We start from the raw sequence: 17,609 nt of genomic DNA, 5'->3' as shown, positions 1-17,609 counted from the left end.
GGCAGGCCTTGGCCAAAGAAATTGGCATGTTGGAGAACAGTGTGTGGCTGGAGCATGGGCAGAGAGGCAGTCAGGCTGGACCTTGGGGGGACTTCTGGGCTGGGACAGCTGGCCCCTCACTGGCTCACACTCGCAGCCCGGCCCCGGGAGCTCCAGGATCCAAGACGGCCACTGCTTCTGAGCATCCCCCTCCTTTTGGGCGCACACCCCGGAATGAGGCAGAAAGCACAGGAGACAAAGGGACAGTCAAAAAAGGCCAAATGCAGCGGGAAGGTCAGGCGGCACCGGGAATGGGCAGCTCCGGCCCTCGCCTTCCCGCTTGCCTGGCGCAGGCAGGAAGGGCTGGAACCAGCTCCAGAATTTCATGGGCGGGGCCGGTGGGGAGAGGGGCCCATGACCACCAGCCACTGGGCAGTCCCATTGGTCCTGCAGGCTGACCTCACTGCCCAGGCCCGCGGGAGCCCGTCCTGGGGCCACATTCCACGCTGAAGAGCCCCTCTCCAGGCCTTGGTTGGCGCCAATGTCTTTTTAGGAACGAAAGGTCTAATTTTAGTGTCCCAGCCTTCGACACCTTCTCAAAATAGCTCCCTGTTTTCCCTCTTGTCCCTGCCCCTTCCTTGGAGAAGGTGAACCCCCTGCGTCCCCATGATCCGAACTGGTGAGCACAGGCCCACATCCTTGTATGGGTTTCGGTGGAGGGACCCGTGTCCCTGCCGCGTGTTCCGTGTGACCAGACCCAGAGGACTCAGCTCGGGAGAGGGCAGCGCATGGCCCACCAGGCCGGGGTCCCATAGCAACAGCAGCCGCCGGAGCTCATCCTGCCTCCCCCATGTCGTCTGCCAGCTCAGGGCGGCACATACGCCTGTGACTCTCATCCAGGTCCCCACCCCACTGGACATCCGGCCCGCCTAAGCCCAGCCTCTACTATAGGAATCCTGGGTCGGCTGACACCATGCCCCAGGGCAGCCGCTGTGTTCCATTTTGCAGGTTCTGTCTCATTGTGGTATTGATAATAACAATTGCTAAGCTTCTCTGAGCATTGACCATGGTGCCAGGAGCTTCTCGCGCACAACTTCATTTACTCCTCGCAGGCATCCTCTGAGATGAGAACTTTATTGTTCCCCCAGGTTGTGGAGTCACCAAGGGGTGGAACTGGGATGTGAACTCAGGAAATTTGACCCGCAGCCTCTGCTTCGCTGTCCGCATGGGGTTGCCCACGATCCTCATGCAGCCCTCTCTCCACGGCCTCTGTCCAGTCCCTTCTTTGGAGTACTCCATTTCAGATTCTTCTAGACCTCGTAAGTACGCAGGCCAGAGGGGTTGTCCCACTTGCCTGAGGTTACACAGAACACTAGTGGTGGATGAAGACACCCAGCTCCAAAGTCCTAGGATGTAGGTGGCATTCCTGGAAGGAGGGTGTGGCTCCCGTGAGAAGTGATGTGTCTGAGACAGTCGTGTGTTGTCCTACACCCAGACAAAGAAGGTGATCCCAGGAAACAGCCGGGCATGTACATCCCGGCCTGGAAAGGCTTGGCCAGCAGCCCTTTCCCTCACCGGCCCTGTGCTCAGCGGCAGAAAACCTTTCTAAAGGGGCCACCAGCAGGCCCAGTGATTGGTGGCTGGGAAGCAGATTCAGGAGGCCCCCAGGGACACTGCCCATCGGGACTCATAGTCCTGCTGGGAGATGGACATGTCACAAAGGGGAAAAGGTAGAGTGGGCCCTCCCGGGCCTCCTCCTGCTGCAATCAGAGCCCAAACCCCACATCCAGGGGCTCCCCAGAGGGATTGTGCGTGGCGGGAGCTCCCTCCTGGGGCCCTGGGGCCTGGCTCCTGTGATGGTCTCCTGGCCTACAACCCGGGAGTCGGATCACGCTGCCCACGCTCGTCGGTGCCAGGGTTGGGGGAGGGAAGGTACAGACAGGATGGATGGGACCCGGCAGTGCACTCAGTCAGACGGCCCGGGAAGAGCATCGGGGTCTCGGGCAGCTCCTCCAAGGCCCCAAACTGTCTAGGTTCATCCGAGCCTTTGGCTGTCAGGACAGGAAAATGCAATTTATCATCGGAGTGGATAAAGAGCCACTCTTCTGAAAGGAGCCGGAGACCGGCCACCTTCCTGGTCACTGCCACCGCCAGAGTCGGTGCTTGGTGGCAGGAGGGTGGGCACAGGCGCCAGGCTAGAGGGAGCAGCGGAAGAAGAGGGGGACTTTTCCACGGCCGGAAGGGGTGCCAAGCCTTGAAATGACCAGAGGGACTGAAGCTAACACTGCACTTCCCATGTGGGTGACACAGGGGCTGCAAACTCAACCCCTCAGAGGCGCCAGGTAAGTAGTGCAAGGGGCGAAGCAACCAGGTGACAAACAGCATCTGACCTTGGGCCCAGGTATGGGGACGTCGCAGGGCATGCGGAGGGCTGTGGGGACCTGGGGACCTTGTCTGAAGGGAGCAGCTCAGCGGGTCTGAGTGCCGTCTGGGGGCAACGTACCGGTATTGTCAGGTGCACAAGTCAATTCGAAATCTTCTGCAGAAGTCTGATTTTTTATTCTTGGTCAAAATTTTTAAAATATTTCTTTTACTGTTAAAAATTTTTAGCAAAACGCGTCTGCAGGAGGTACCCAGCTGTGGAGAGGGCTAGGGGACAGCATCTGCTGTGAGATGATGCTTTTCTTTTTTACAAAGCACGTTGTCTTGTAGAATTGTCACCCTGACCCTGTGAGCAGACTAGGCAGGTCTGCTGTGTTCATCCTACAGATTAGGAAAACTGAGGCCCAGATGCGTGGAGTACTTTGCAAGTGTCACACAGCAGAGGCAGAGAAGGGACTTCAACTCAGGTCCCTCTGATTCCGAAGGGGTGCTCCTTCCGCTCAGCCACGGCGAGGCTGTGTGGTGAGGGAAGGGGTGGGGCTGCCTGCAGGAATGGGAGCCACTGTCTGCAGTTTTGCACCGGGAGAGCCAACCCCACCCTGGTACCCGAACTCCCAGCTCCCTGCTCTCAGCACCCTGAGAAAAGCTAAGGGTGGAGATAAGGTTGCTGAGGTGCTGATGGGGCATGTGACGTGAAGATTTTTGCAGCTCCCGAGACAGCCCCCACCCTCCGCAGGCCTGGCTGGTGGAATGCCAAAAAGAAAGGTCAGGTGATGGCCAGGGCGTCGCTGATGGACAGATTCCAGTGTCAATCTCAGGAGCCCCAGGCTGAGACCTGCCCTACCTCCAAGACCCCCTCCCCAGCCGAGGGCTTCCTGTGTCTCACCTGTCGGGCTCCTCACCCTCCAGAAGGTCCTCGCATCACTGGGGCTTGCCTGCCCCTCGGGAGTCCACAGCCCTGAGATCGGAGATCCCCGGCGGGGGAAGGGCAGCCGAGATGCCTCCAGGACAGGAGCGAACTGGGCTGCCGAGGACCCTCCCTTTGAGACTATCCAGCATTCCTCGTGCCCTAAAGGAGACCCAAGGGAAGCCACTTAGGACCAAAGACACCCCTCCGCCACCAGTTCAACCCACCAATGCAGGAGGCTCCAGCCTCTGAACGCCCAGGACACACACACACCTTGGAAGCACCTGCTTAGTGCCTCCCCTGACTTAACTCTGGGGCCTGCTGCCCACCCCTCCCCTGGCTTAATGGCTGCTTCTGGGGTGCGGGTCCTGTCTCGGGTCCAGTCGCTTTCCCCGCTGGAGGCTCCGGCCAGCCCGGGATGTTCTGCCAGCCCTGCTCAGAAACTGATGCCCCAACCACCCACCTGTTTGCCGGTTGGGCCGTCTAGACCCGGCCTTTCCAACGGAACTAAACTGAAGCCCCCTCCCACCACCAGGACTGGGTTTTGTTGTTTGTTTAAAATCTCAGATCTTTTATATGTTTTAACTTATGAATATTATGATGTCTGCCTTGCCAGCCTTTTTCTAGAAAACCAATTATTTCTGAAGTCAAGTGGAACTTTCCCTGCAGCCCTGTTGTGAAAGATGCAGGAGACACTGGAAAATCGGGCAATGTCCCCGAGTGCCCCGCGGGGCGGACACCAGTGTGGCTGTTACTGGGCTGGAGGAAGGAGTTTCTGGGTCTTTCCTTGCCCCGTCCCCTCAGTTCTGTCTTACCAGGAGCCCAATTCTGTTCTTACTCAGGGAATGGTACAGAGGGCGTCAGAAATACAGGCCCACGCTGGGCTCTGGCTGCTGACAGGCCGCCCACACCAGGCCTGGGGAGGGGGAGGGAACCAACACTCGCGGGCCACCTATTACGACTTGGTGCTTTTACATGCTGACTCATTGAACCCTGACGCTAACCTGGGCATTAGGCATCATTACCCCATTTTACTGGTGAGCCAACAGGCTCAGAGAGATGAAGCAACTTGCCCAAGGTCACATAGCCCTCAATAGGCAGAGCTGGGATTTGAACTGAGGTCTGTGTCACTGTAAGGTCTATGCCCTTTTCAGTGCACCAGGCACGACTCTCAGGGAAGACAGAGTAAGGTTGGCTCTGATCACTATGCAGCTGATCCCAGACAGGAGGGGGACAGGCGCTCCTTCACAGTCTAGGAGTGCCAACACAGGGACCAGGATCTCCTGCAAGAGTTCCCTTGCCTCGCCTGCTGGCCTCAGGCTGAGCCGCTGCTCTGTATTCTCAGTCTGGCCAGCGAGGAGAGAGCCGGCAGTGTCACCCAGGTGAAGAGAGAGCCTTCACTGCCACCTGCTGGACACACAGCAGGAGCATTTCCAGTGGACCCTGCATCCCCAGAGTAAGTCATCACCGGCCACAGGAAAGGGTGGGGGTGAGACAACGGAGGGCAGGGGCACAGGCCAGGCTGCCTCTCAGGAGGTTAGCTCCTAAACTTGACCCTACAAAAGGCGTGGGTATTCTTCCTGCCAGAACCTTAGAAAGTTGCAGCTGGAAGGCTCAAAGCAGGACGGACGGATGGATGGATGGATGGATAGATGGACGGATGGATGACAGGATGGATGGGTGGATGGATGGATGGATGGATGGATGGATGACAGGATGGATGGATGGATGGATGGATGGATGGATGGATGGATGACAGGATGGATGACAGGATGGATGGATGGATGGATGGATGACAGGATGGATGGGTGGATGGATGGATGGATGGATGGATGACAGGATGAATGGACAAATGGATGAAGGCGTGTCTGCTGCCAAGAGCCAGGCTGGGAGGAAGGCTGGCTAATTGCTGTAGCGTGGAACAAGGCAATTTTCTGCACAATGCCCCGGCTGTTTGAGTTCAGAGAGAACGATCAGAGAGGCCAGCTGCGGCCTCATGTCATCTCTATTTCTGATCAGCCCAAAATTTTCACAACAATCTTGACCATCAGGAGCCTGTGGCCGCTGCCACTATACACCTCCCCTATGTTCCCTCTCCCAGCCTAACGACCCACCCGCCTGCGCTGAGGAGGGCCTGGGAGACAGTGGCCCCAGGAACCCTGGAGAAGTGGGCAGCTCAGCTGGAGGGAGGAAAAGAGGAGCAGATCTGGGGCTGTGCCCCACAGCTAACATCTATTGAGTGTGTCCTTTCTGCCAAATCTTATGCCCAGGACACTACACTCAGGCTCTCGTTGAGTCTGACTGATCAGTGAGGGTGGGAGGGAGGCCTCCACTCAGAGGGGAACATCAGCGTCCACAGCCCTCAGTCCAGATAGCGGTCCCCAGGACCCAGTCCTGCTGACCACCTTCTGCTGAGTAGGCCACAAAGGGAGAAGCATCATGGAGTAGTTAAGCCGGCAGCCCTGGGGCCAGACTGCCTGTCCTGGACATCACCCATCAGCAGTGTGATCTTGAGCAAGTTACTTAACCTCTCTGAGCCCCACTTTCTGCATCTGTGATATAGAGATCGTGATAGCACCTACCCAGTGCGCCTGGTCTTCCAGCTGGCACAGCGCCAATTCTGACTGGCAACAGTGCCATATGGTTGTTACATTGTGTTCTTTTATTATAAAAAATGTCAAACATCATAAAAGTTGAGAAAACAGTATAAGAACCCCCATAAATCCGTCATCATCATTTTGCCATATTTGTTTCACCCAATCTTTTTCTTTCATTAAAGCGTTACACACACAGAAAATGTTCTTATTGATAGAAACAGGCACAAAGCGTACAGCTTGATGGATTTTTACAGTGAACCAGACAGATCAAGGTACAGAACATTCTCAGCCCCCCAAAACCTCCCTCATACCCCCCACGTTCCCACCAAGGGTAACCACCGTTCTGACTTCTATCATCGGTGATAAGTTTTGCCTGTTCGGGCAATTTATAAGATGGAGTCACTCAGTACGTACTCTTTTGTACCCTTCTTGTTCTTGAGATCAAGTTTGTAAGATTCATCCACATAGTCGTGTGTGTACGTGTGTGTGTGTGTGCTGTGGTTCTGCCTTCCTCGTTGCTGTTTATATGTATGAATGAGCCACAATTCGTCCACTGTAATGTTGGTGGACGTTTGGGTTGTTATCTGTTATAATTCTGCCGTGGAAATTCTTGTCCATGTGTTTTGGTACATATATACACATACTTATTTTTCTGGTTATGCACCTAGGAGTGGAATTGCTGGATCATAGGGTGTGTGCGTGTTCAGCTTCAGTAGATGCTTCCACAGAGGGTTTCAAAGAGGTTGCATCAATTGACACTCTCACCTGCCGCGTATGAGAGTTCCAGTCGCTCCACATTCTCACCAACACCTGGCATTGTCATTTTTAAATATTTTATCCACTCTGGTGGGTGCATAATGGTATCTCATTGTGGTCTTAGTTTGCATATCCCTGACGACTAATAATACTGACCACTTTTCATATGCTTATCAGCCATTCGCATCTCCTCTTTTGTGAAATGCCTTTCAAGTTTTGCCCAGTTTTCTAGTAGATTGCCATTTTCTTATTGATTGGTAGTTCTTTATACATTCTGGATAGAAATCCTTTGTCCCATATATGTATTGCAAATATCTTTTCCCACTCGGCGACTTACATTTTAACTTTCTTAATGGTGTCTTAGCAGATCTTAATTTTAATGTAACCCCATTCATTAGTCTTTCCCTTTATGGAAAAGTGTTTTTAGACTCCTATTTAAGAAATCCCTCAAGATCAGAAATACTCTCTTGGTTTATCTTTTAGAAGAGGTGTTGCTTAATCTTTCACATTTGGGTCTATGATCTACTCGGAATTGGTCTGCATATATGGTGTAAGGTGTCAAGGTTCTTTTTCTCCATTTGGATATCCAGTTGAGACAGCACCATCTACTTAAAAATGCTGTAGTTGACTAACACGTGTGGTTGTTGTTCACCAGGTGACTATAAATGCATGCCTCTACTTCTGGACTTTCTACTTTTTTCCATTTGTCTATTTATCTATCCTTGCACCCAAACCACACTGTTTTAATTACTGTAGGTTGTGGAGAGCTTTAACATAAACAGCTTTACTTTAGCCAATGCCACACATCTTCACCAACATTTGCAGAACTCAACCTTTTTAATTTTAGCTCTTCTAGAGAGTGGTCTTTTGTTGTGGTTTTAGTTTCCATTTTCCTGCTGAGAAATTATGTTAAGCACTTTTTATGTGCTTATTGGGCATTCATATATCTTCTTTTGGGAAGTGTCCATTCAGGTTTTTGCCCATTTTTTCTTGGGTTCTCTTTTTATTAATGGATTTGTAGGATTTGCTTGTATATTCTGCGTACAAGTCCTTTTGCCAGATGTGTATATTGTGAATATTATCTCCCAGTCTGTAGCTTGTTTTTCATTTTTTTGCTTTCATTTACGTTGACTTAATGAGCAGTTTTTACTGTTGCTGGAATGCAAATTATCAATTTTCTATTATATGTAATGCTTTTTGCTGTTCTCTGTAATTAAATTTTGTCTCCTGCAAGCTTACAAAGATACTCTCTTATGTTTTCTTTTAGAAGCTTTATGATTATAGCTTTTATGTTTAGGTTTATGATCCATTTTTATCCCTGCTTTGGGGTTAATTTGCTCTTCTTTTTCTAGCTTATTAAGGTAGAAACTCAGAATATTTATTTTTAAATCTTTCATTTAAAACTGCAGACTTCCTTCTAAGGACTACTTTAGCTGAATCTCACAATTTTTGATGCATTCGTTTTTTATTATCATTGAGTTTAAAATAGCTCCTAATTTCTCTTTTGATTTCTCCTTTGGACCATGGATTATTTAGAAGAGTGTTGTTTAATTATCAAGCATATAGGGCTTTTCTAGACGACTCATTTTTTTTTATTTCTAATTCAACTCTTTTCTGGTCAAACAACATATTCTGTAAGATTTTTGTGTTTTCCCTTTAGTCTGTCCGTTTTTGCTTCATTGCATTTTGAAAGTCCATTATTAGGTGAATAATCACGTAGGATTGGTATGTCTTTCCAATGAAATCTCCCTTTCATCATTATGAAATGTCCTTATTTACCCCTGGTAACATTCCTTGTCTTAAAGCCTATATGGTTTGATATTAACATAACCACACAAATTTTATAATGATTGCTAGGATGTGGTATATGATTTTCTATTCTTACTGCCAACCTATTTGTGTCTTTATATTAAAATGTGTGGCTTGTAGCAGCACATGGTTGAGTCTTGTTGTTTTGACCCTACTGGATAACCTCTGGCCTTTAATTAGAAGATTTCGTTCATTTACATTTAGTGTAATTATTGATACGGTTGGGTGTGTCTATCATCTTCCTATTTTCTATTTATTCTTCTTCCTCTTTGTTACTCCTTTCCTGACTTCTTTTAGGCTAACTGAATAACTTTATATTCCATTTTGTTGCCTTTATTCATTTTTTAGCTATGCCTTTTTATACTGCTCTAGAGATTATAATATACACTGTTAAGTTTCCAGACCTAGGATTAATATTTTACCACTTCAGGTAAAAGGTAAATACATTAAGACAGCATAATTCCATTTAACCTCCTTCTTGGTGCTATGAATGTTATATATTTCACTTCCACCTAGGTTACAAACTCCCAAATACGAAATAATTATTTGTGCTTTAAACAGTTACCTGTTAAAAACATTAAGAAAATAAAAGTTAGTTTTACTTTTAGCCATGCATTTACCCTTTCTGGTGCCTTCCATGCCCTCATGGACATCAGTTTCCCCCTTTGCATCATTTCCTTTCAAATTAAAGTACTTCCTTCAGCATATCTGGTCATGCAGTTCTGCTGAAGACAGATTTTCTCAACTCTTCTTTCTGTCTGAAATAGTCTTTATTTCACTCTCATATTTGAAGGCTATCTTAGCTGAATACAGAATTCTGCATTAACAGTTTTTTTCCCCAGCACCTTAAAGGCGGTCATTCCACTGTCTTCTAGCCTCTGTTGTTTCTGATGAGAAGACTGTCAGTCTATATTCAAAGTTCCCCACTTGCCTCCAAAATGGCTTCTTATCACTCGTTAGTTCAAATCAAGATCCAAAAAGGATCCTCACATTGCGTTTGGTAATTATGGTTGTTTAGTCCCTTTTAATCTGAACAGCTCTTGCTCCCTGACACCTTGTGTGTGCGTCTATGCACATGTGTGTGTGATTGATTTTTGAAGGACTGGGTCAGTTGTCCTAAGGAATGTCCCTCATCCTAAATTTGTCTGATTTTTTCCCTCATGGTACGTACTTCTCCCTCTAAACTTAACTTGTGCCAATATCCTCTAAACTTCCTGTAAACTAGACACTGATCTGCAAGACTGATTAGATTCCAGTTTGTCGATTTTGTATTTTATATTGTTTGACATGAAATGTAGTGAACGACAGCTCTCCATCTACCTCATAGGGTTGTCAGGGGAGCAAAGGATCACAAAGCATTCCTCAGCACCTGGCTTACAGCAAGGACACCTAAACGCTAGCTAGTGTCATTATCATCACCCAGTTATGCCAGAGATGACAAATTGGCAGTCCGATCTTGTTTTTCAGTTTTAAATTAATTCTCAACACTTAAAAATCTGGAAATTTTATATAAGATTCTAGATCCCTGGCTTCTCTGGCAGCCCTGGGTCCCTCTTTCTGCATGGTCTCAACCAGCTGCAGGGAGCTGCCAATGATTCCCGCAGGGGGATCCACTCGCTCCAGTTCAGTCTTTGTCCTCTCAGGTCACATGGGTTTGTACCTCCTGCTCTAGGCTCACTTTGTGTCTTGTCTGAAGAGCAGGGACTTTTCTGAGGTCCTCTTCCTGTAGCTTCAGATCTTTAGAGAGGCTGTGACTGCCACTGCTGAGAGGAGTCCATATCAACTCAACCAGTATTCTCTGAGTCCTTTACCCAATCAACTAAGGCAACAAAGGCCATTCTCAACAACCATTCTGTCACATCCCAGGGCCCTCCAAAGGGTTCCATGGTTACTATCAAGGACCAGGTGAACCAACACCTGGGAAGAAATTTTGACCCCATCAGTGAAGAATTTAGTCTCTGTGGTGAGAAATGGACAAAGCTACTGGTTGGCCAACGGTGGGGAAGTAGGAAGGACTTGCCATGGTTCACACAATTCATACTTGTCTATAAGGCAAAACCAAGACGCCAGTGTACACTCATTTCCCTACCAACATTGTTTCTCAAGAGGAAGGGCCACATATCAAAACTCAAACATTTGTGGAGGAAAAAGTCCATCCCCAGAGTAGGCAAGAGGTACTACTTGGGCAATAACTCAAGCCTGATAATATTAATTAGTATTGAAGAAAAGTCATAGTGAATTAGTGTCAAGCTTAGCTGACTTGATCCAACAGGTCATGAGATTTGAAAGAGGAGATATTTTAAAATATGAGGACATTATCTCTATTTCTGAGAAAATAAACCGCTAACAGACAGTAGACTCATACGTTGGAAAAACATTTTTTGAGCACTTATTGTGAGCTCTATTAGAACAGGCACTGTTCTAGGCGCTTGGGACGTATCAGCAAACAAACCAACCTAAAATCCCTGCCTTGGCATAGCTCACACTCTAGGGAGTAAAATCTAGGAGCTGTCCCATTACGGAAATTAACTCTGTGCAGACGCTCAACGCTGATCCTGATGTTCTGAAAATACTGCATTGGAATTAACCACAAGAATCATATTAAATCCCATTGTTTATGGAATTCCACACCAGGCAGACACAATAACGGACTCTAGTGACTCAGGGGGGCTCAGGACACACCGAATCCCTTAGTCACACAGGGGAGACACATTACCCTAAGATTAAACAGGAGATGTTGCCACAGAGACACAGGGAACTCCAGGAGCTCATTCCAGGCAGACCACATCCGGTCCAGGAAGGAGGTGGGCGTGAAAGTCAGAGACGCGCTGGGATAGAGTCGTATGTAGGCTGCTTGTAACTCTCACTTGGCACAAGGGGATGAGCAAGCGAACTCACACGGACACATTTGTGCCTGAGGTCAGGATTCCTGCGGGACACGCAAATAAGGCAATCACAGAATCGACCTGAAGCGGACAGGTACCTAGAGACTCTCCATCTCTCACAGCCGTAGCCACCACGTTTTTCTTGTCCACCATCCATTTTAACAAGTATGCTTCACTTTTCCTTCCAGGAGACCTCCCCCCCCCCCCACTCCTGTCTCTACGGTTTGGGTGATGCTAACCACTCTGACACCTTCTTTCCAGGAAGGAAACACCTTCTTTCCAGGCCAGGCCACAGAGATGGAACTTTTGCTGAGACGCCTGGGCAAGAGACAGCCTCTGTCCACTGGGATGAAATGGGATCAAAGGCTCTCAGGAAGCCATTTTCCTCCCTCATGGAGTAAGCCACATGCACAGGAAGCCCTCACAATGGAAGCGTATCCAGGGGACGGAGAGATGCAGAATCCTAATGACAGCACTTGAACCCCTGGATCCAGCTATACCTGAACCCATGTAACACTTCTCATTAACATGAGCCAATAAATCCCCCATTATGCTTAAGCCCAGCTTGAACTGGGTTTCCACTACTATTTGGTAGAACCATGGTACCTATAAATGGTGCCCACCTTCTCCTCCCCACTTTCTTCTCCAAGCCCAGGGTCAGAGTATGTCTTGTAGTGACATTGGCACCCTCTCCACTCTAATGTCCAAAGGAGCTTCCCTTCCTCCCACTCTCTGCCCCTTTCTTGGTGGCAGTTGCTTCCAGCCCCTCTCCCTCCTGATCCCCCTGCCTCCTCTCCTTACCCGCTGACCAGGGGCTGGGTGGGCCTGAGGGGCTTGAATCTGGGCTTGGGCTGGCCTCCAGTGACATGAGGCTGTCATCCTGGACGCCATAATGGTTGTTCCCAAGGAGCCAGTACGTTTTCATCTTCCCTATGCCCTGAGAGGGGGGACCAAGGCCACACTGACCGACTCATTGACTGCCCATTCCGTCAGCTTCTGGGAGGAGAAGCATCGGACTGCTTCCTGGGGGCAAGACCACGTCTCCCACCCCCTGGGCTACCTCATGGATCAGAACAGGGCAGACGCTCAGGAAACATTCATGGAACCAATGAATGACCCACAGCAGCCTCTCAGAGGTCCTCACCAAGCATGGGAAGGGATGGCATGGATGATCCAGGGCCACAAATGATCCCAGAGTCTTCTAGATTCGTCTGGGTAACCTGTTACTATGTGTGCAGCCAACTGTCCATCCCAACTGTTCTTGTCTTGTGTTATTAATCCAACCTAGTTTTCTGGGCTGCCCTGGCTGGGTTTTGTAGGCACATAGGCTGAGCCAACTAGGGTGATGACAAGAGAAGGAATCATGGCTGAGAAAGAGAAATGCAGCCCCCGACCTTCGGGAGCTGACTGGGCACTCACGGCTGGGCTCTGGTGCTCTCCTGTTGAACATAATGTCACGGAACATCAGTGTCAGACAAGGCCACTCTGTGACCACGTGGCTCAACACCAAAAAGATCCCCCGTAATCATGTCTGAACATAGACAAAGCAGGAATATTGTCCAAGCCGCAAATACAAACATCCCCTCTCCCAGCTCATGAGTGACTGCTATTTCTTCACCAGTTATAGCTTTGGCCTCGCTTCGGTCTCCCTCCCTACAGAGAAAATGTGTTGAGATACGGAATCATTGAATCGTCCCTGCTCTCTGACAGCACCCAACCCAGAGCAAAGCCCCACTTCCTTAGACTTTCCCCCAAATCACCCAAGTTAAGCCTGAGTCCTCTAAGTCTTTTCTACACTCTCCTACTGAAACGCCCCTGTCCCCATGGGGTGCTTTCTCATCCTCTGCAGCGAGGAGGAAACCCAGCCTGTTCAACCCGGCTGTGCCCCTGGTGGTGCCGGCTGGAGGGCGTTGATAGAAATGGAGGTTCCACTGGGATCCCACGACGTACTCCGCAGGTTACAGAGGACTGTGAAACAGCAGAGCGAGGCGACAGCTTGACAACTCCCTTCTGAAAAAGAATTAGCTCCAACCCCTGGGGTAAGAAAACCAAGGAAGAAGTCAAAGTATGAGGGTGTACCCTTCAAATGACCCCCAAATGCTTCTAGAACCTTCCAGCAGAATTCTCTATCAAAGATGAGGACCCCACAGTCAACGTAGGTCTTGCTTTTTGCCCACAGCAAACCCTCACCTTGACCTTGATTTCCCCTTGAAATGCAATCTCACAGGCACCGTCTCTCGTGCAGGTGTGGCTTGTGGTTGAGCTGATGCTCCACGCCAAACACGGTTCATGAAAAAGACCACCTCAGCTGCAGTGCCAAGGAAGGCTTCCTGGGGGAGGAGGCATTGAGCTGAGCTTCAGGGGAAGGGTGGAATTTAAATATGAGAGAGGCACAGGAGGGGCATTATGAGAGGGGAGAGCAGAGGGAGCAGGCAGGACCTGGAGCAGGCTGGTTTGGGGAAGGGCACACGGTGCCACACATTCGCAGCGAAGAGGCCGGATGGAGGAGAAGGCTGGGGTTTGCCGGGTGCGCATGTGGAAGCCCCCGGGGGCAAAAGGGGTCTCAGGAGAGATTTTTCTGGCAGTAGCGGCAGCGCAGATCAGAATAGGCAGAGCGGGTGAGAAGGCGGATGGAGACTGCCTGCTTGTGTTTAAGTTCTGTCTCCCCGGAGAGGAAGACAGGGCCACGCAGCTTAGGGCGGGGGGGGGAGAGCTGGGGGGCAAGCGAGTGGTGGGTGGGAGTGGACAGGTCAAGCCAGAGAACGACCCGGGGAGCCGTGGGCACCCCTGCCGTGGACTGAGAGTCTGCTCTGCGTGAGACTCTGCTGGGAGCTTTGGACGACTTTTCTCGTCTAATCTCAACATCAGACCTGTGGATCGGGCATTTTTATCCCAGAAGAGCAGACTGCGGCTCAGAGGAGAAATAAACTTCCCGGGGGTCCATAGCACGTGACTTAAAGTGGTTCTTCCACCGCTGAAATCTAAGGACCGCAGGAGCAGCCGGAGGCGGGGAGAAGCGAGGCGCGGCGGCTGCGGGGTAGGTGCGGGGCAGGTGCGGGGCAGGTGCGGGCACGTGGGAAGGAGGCAGGGCCACGTGGCCCGAGCCGGGATGTGAGGCGGGCCGGCTGGGGTCCGAGCGAAGGGCCCCAGACCTCCGAGCACCTCGGGGAGTGTTGGCACCAATGTCTCTTACACTGTCAGGAAAGCCGCCTGCCAGCGTTCCCCACCTCGCGCCCCAGGCCCTCGCCCTCCGCCCCACGGGTGTGGATGCCCGCCGTCACCTCCAGCCTCTCGCGTGGCCTGTGGGACACGGCGGCCACCAGGTCCAGGTCCTGGTCCAGGTCCTGGTGATCTTGTCGGCATGTCTCTCCCGGGTTCTCTCAGGCAGCCCGCTCACCGACGTGTACGCATCCCCTATGGTCTCCACCTGCGAGAGGACAGGGCAGGCAGGAGGTGCTGCTGAGGCTTTGGTCCCCAGCCCAGCCCGGGCCCCTGGCCCCGCCTTCAGCCCCGCCTCCGAACAGAGCTTCAGCCCCACCCAGTCCCCTAGCCCGGCCCCTGACCCGCGCTCAGGCTCAGGCCCCGCCCTCAGGCCCACAGGTTGTTGAGCGTCTGCACCAGCTGCAGCGGTGTGCAGGCGGCCCACGACGTCAGAGAAGATGGTCACGGGGTGGGGGTGGGGGGGGGGGACGGGAGACAGGAGGCTGTACACGACCTCACAGGCCCAACCCCCTTCACAAATGGGGAGCCTGAGGCCCAACGAGGAGCAGGAAAGTTTGCCCTAGGCCGCCCTGCAAATTATAGGCAGGCCTGGGACTGGAAACTGTGGGTCCAGACTCCCATTCCAGTGCTCCACTGGATTGGGCTGTGGCTGGAGAGCCCAAGAGGAGCGACTTTGTCCATCGTGCCCCCCAGGGACTTAGGGACAGAAGAAGCAGAAGTGAAACCTTTTAGATTATTTTTAAGTTTTATGTGAATGTGGAGGAGTTTCAGCTTTGATTCACCTGTGCCATTCTCTACAGCAAGGATTCATGGGAAAGTCAGGATCCCACACGGGAGCCAGCAGGGGTTATGGGCCCGGGAATCTATCCACGGTGGTGGCTCTGGCCAGGTTATATCTTTTCATCTGCAAACCCCAAATGATAGCATTTATCACATTGAGATGTGACAATATAGGGAAAGGATATGTGTAAAGCCCTTGGCCCATGGGAGGGGCTCAGTAAATGGGAATCATTAGATTGTGAATGAGGCAGTATAGTGTTATGGTTAGGGGCATGGACTCTGAAGACAGACTCCTGGGTTCAAAACCAGGCTCTGCCACTTACCAGCTGTGGGCCATCAGTGCTCTGTGCCTCAGTGTCCTCATTTGTAAAGTGAGGATGGTAGTGATAATGCCAAACTCCTAGGGTTGTTTAAAGGAGTTAAGACAACTTGACAGCTAACATTGATGTGGTAATTCCAGTATTAGCTCTTTTTTTTTTTTTTTTTTGAGGAAGATTAGTCCTGAGCTAACATCTGCTGTCAATCCTCCTCTTTTTGCTGAGGAAGGCTGGCCCTGAGCTAACATCCATGCCCATCTTCCTCCACTTTATATGTGGGACGCCTACCACAGCATGGCTTTTGCCAAGCGGTGCCATGTCTGCACCCGGGATCCGGGCCGGCGAACCCGGGGCCACCGAGAAGCAGATCGTGCAAACTTAACCGCTGCGCCACTGGGCCAGCCCCCCCGGTATTAGATCTTATTCCCTCTTGAAGCATCTTCTGAGAAACGCAGAGGAATTCTCTTATTCATCGCTAAACCAAATATAAATAGGAAAGTAAATCTACTGTAGTCAGATGTGCCCTCGCCAGCAAAGGCGACATGATTTAAATTCCCCGAGGTTTTTGTTTTGCCCACTCTGACCAGTGGATGATGGAGAGTTAACCGGGTTAGTAGGTGGGAGTTGGAGGGGGGGCGGGGAATGGGGACGCAGAGGAGGTGAAGGAAACCGCCTTCTCCGGGATGCCCAGTCGGCTAAGCTCAAGTAGGAGAAGCGCAGCGGGGCGCCCGACCGAGCGCGAGAGCGGAGGAAGGAGCGCGCCCGCCAGCCCGGGGCGCCCACACCCGGCTGCGCAACGTTCAGGCCAGAGACTTGAGTTACGCCGGCGATTTAGGGGCCGCCTGGGGCGAGGGCTGCATCTAACTACCTGCAGCTGGCCTGTGGGAGGGCGGACTGAGGGGGTGTCCTGGTCCAGGTTCCGGCTCGGAGCGCTGTGGGGCGAAGGAAGCTCGGGAGAGCGTGGAAGCTGGTCGGGGATGCGCTTGGAAAGGGGACGTCTCTGGAGAGGACCGGGCGTTTGGTGGCTCAGGGACTCTGTCCTCTCACCTGCTCTGGCCTCGGCTTCCCCTTGTGGTGCCCCTGCTGTCCCCTCGGCTCTTCCCTTCTTTCCCCGCCCCTCCCCTGCGGGCAGTGGAGCCCCTCGCTTCTGTCTAGGCTGGGCCAAGCGTGGTGGGGGAACCAGGTCCTCTCCTGCCCCGACTCCAGACCTAAAACCCTTCCCGGCTGTCGGCTGTCGGCTGGCCCGGGAAGCATGAGGATGTGCCTTGATCCGAGGGTGGCCCCTGTCCGAGGTGCTGGACGCGGCACCCACGACTGGACCGGCCAAGGTCTCAGCTCTGGGCTCCCTGAGGCCCTCCCCCACCCCGACACCATCTCCCCAGGAAGGCCCCCATGTAGGATTTGTTTCAAGGGCTCAGACCAGCACTGAGCTCACAGCTCTTCTCTCAGTTCGTCCTTGGCTGATCAAACCTGCTTTCTGTTCCCTAAAATTGTCGCTATTGCTTTCTGGGTTCCTCTCTGAGCAGACAACACGGGCTGGCCCACTGATCGTTATTCACACCTTTGACTTATGCTCTACGCTGCCCCCCAACTCTGCCCCTCACTGTCTTTGGGGAGACATAAGTTTTTTCAACCTCAAGCAGCCTTCTTTTTCTGATTATAGAAATAATTCTTGTTTATCATTGAGAATAAATTGTTTATCACCGTTAATATTTCAATATTTACTCTCAAGCCTTTTATATGCACATACATCTTTTTTCCTACCTAATCGGAATATCTTTATACTTTTATATCTTTCTTTTTTACTTAATTAATTGTAAACGTATTCATATGTCATTATACAGTCTTTGGAGGAAAAAGAATTTTTTTTATTGCTTTTTCTCCCCAAATCCCCCCAGTACATAGTTGTATATTTTAGTTGTGGGTCCTTGTAGTTGTGGCATGTGGGACAGCCTGATGAGCAGTGCCATGTCCG

General features: G+C 51.1%; 1 long non-coding RNA gene across 1 annotated transcript; it reads left to right on the top strand.

The window, feature by feature from the left end:
- The first annotated feature begins 625 nt into the window (after window positions 1-625).
- Window positions 626-11,873, top strand: LOC106782818 (uncharacterized). Its single transcript, XR_001380156.3, has 3 exons — window positions 626-987; window positions 1,128-1,298; window positions 11,577-11,873. It is a non-coding gene; the product is annotated as an uncharacterized lncRNA (long non-coding RNA).
- Window positions 11,874-17,609: the final 5,736 nt, after the last annotated feature.

Source organism: Equus caballus, chromosome 2 (assembly GCF_041296265.1).
Source record: "Equus caballus isolate H_3958 breed thoroughbred chromosome 2, TB-T2T, whole genome shotgun sequence".
Taxonomy (NCBI): domain Eukaryota; kingdom Metazoa; phylum Chordata; class Mammalia; order Perissodactyla; family Equidae; genus Equus; species Equus caballus.
The sequence above is the reverse complement of the archived record's forward strand: the minus strand, read 5'-3'. Positions and strand labels throughout refer to the sequence as shown.